Genomic DNA, 1,947 nt, shown 5'->3' with positions numbered 1-1,947 from the left:
AGAAAACCCTATCCTTTACAAATCATCTCACATTTGTAGTTGGCCTCTGGACTAGTTGAGCCCGGCCCAATATTGAGAACATGTCTGACCAAGACCTGAAGATGAATATATCTGGGCCAAAGTAGGCCCATCTACGCAGAATTTAATAAGCTAGCTGAGCAAACGAGAGGTGCAGCCCAGCAAAAAATAACTTTTACTGCTCAAACCCAAGTTGACAGGGGAATGGTTGTATCACGGGTTTATATTAAGGGTGAGTTAAATTAATTATTATTCAAATTAAATATGATTTACATAAAATAATTCAGTCTAATTAGTTGATTGGGTCAACTAGTCTAAAATTTTTGGTTTAATTGATCTTTTGGTCGGTTCTCAGTTTTAAAATTTTTGGACTAATTAATCCAAAAAATCAAATTAATTTTTCATATATATTAACATATATAAGATTTTATATATATATTAAAAAAATTTATAGTAAACTTAATTAATAATATAATTAAAATTTATTAATTGTACATATTCAAATCATAATCATAACAATTTAATATTAACTATATATTTTTATTTATTTATAAATTTGTATTAATATGAAATTACAAGTTATATATTTTAATTGATATAACTTATATATTAATATTATAATATATGATATTAAATATCCTACATATTTATATATTATAATTGTTACACCTTAGTAGTGTTTCATAATATAAAATATTATGAATATATATATAATTGCATAAATATATTATATATATTTAATTTATACATAAGTATTATTATAATTTATAAAAAAATTTATTTATATGATTACACTTAATAACTTTATTAGTTATCATCTTAATTTTTATAACATATTTTTTATAATTAGTTATTATTTATACAAACTTTGATATAAAATATTATAACATATAAATTGTGTCATTAATTATATATATATTATATATATTTAATTTATATATAAGCATTACTATAACTTGTAATAGATTTTATTTATATGATTACACTTAATAACTTTATTAATTATCATCTTAGTTTTTATAATATCTTGTTTATAATTAGTTTTTATTGCCTTTTGTTTCTTTAACTTGGCAAAACAAATTAGCTCTACTCAAATGACAATTAAATATGTCGACTCATCTTCCTCTTCTTGCTTTAATCCTTTAACTTTTTCAATTTTTAGGTGTATAATGTCATTCCGTTAGTCCTCATCAATGACACTTATCATTTCTATAAGTTAGACACCAACTTTAACTTTATATGGGTTGGCACAAATGGGGTTCAGTTGAAATTTAAAGAGTTGGTCAAAGCATGGTTTTAAAAAACATTAGCTTAAGATATATCTCTCCCTCACGATTAAGTATGCAAAGAGAAATTATGCAAATAATCTTAAAATACAATAAAACTAATGTTTCACTTTGTTTTGGATTTACAAGAGTAGATCACTAAACACACTTGATAGTTGTAAAGTAATTTAGCCTTAAAACTTAATTTCTACAAGAAATAAATTATAAAGAGTTTGGATTTTTTTAGTAAATGATGAGAACTCAAAGTGTTTAATTTATTTTTTGAATTTTTATTTGAAACATAACACTTTTCTTATTATTGATTTTTTACACTTGTCTTGTTTATTTGGTGTGTCAAAATAATAGACAGTAAGCCTTTCATATAAACTTACAAATGTCTCTTTTTAAAATACAGAACCCTTTTATTGAAGTATCTCTATGTCTTAAAGATACATCTACATGTCACAAGACACAACTTTTAAATAAATGTATTATTTTAATAACTACTTTATGAAAGGACACAAATTCCTACCATAAGATATATCTTTTGAACTACAATACGAAAAAATAGCTTTTCATACTCAAAATTTTGAGTACTGTTGTTTTTCAATCGTGTCATAATCTTGGAATTTAAAAGTGTTTTTCCAATATTTCAATTTACCTA

This window comes from Theobroma umbraticum, unplaced genomic scaffold (assembly GCF_002168275.2).
Source record: "Theobroma umbraticum cultivar Fairchild unplaced genomic scaffold, ASM216827v3 scaffold_30.0, whole genome shotgun sequence".
Classification (NCBI taxonomy): Eukaryota; Viridiplantae; Streptophyta; class Magnoliopsida; order Malvales; family Malvaceae; genus Theobroma; species Theobroma umbraticum.
This window is presented reverse-complemented; position numbering follows the sequence as displayed.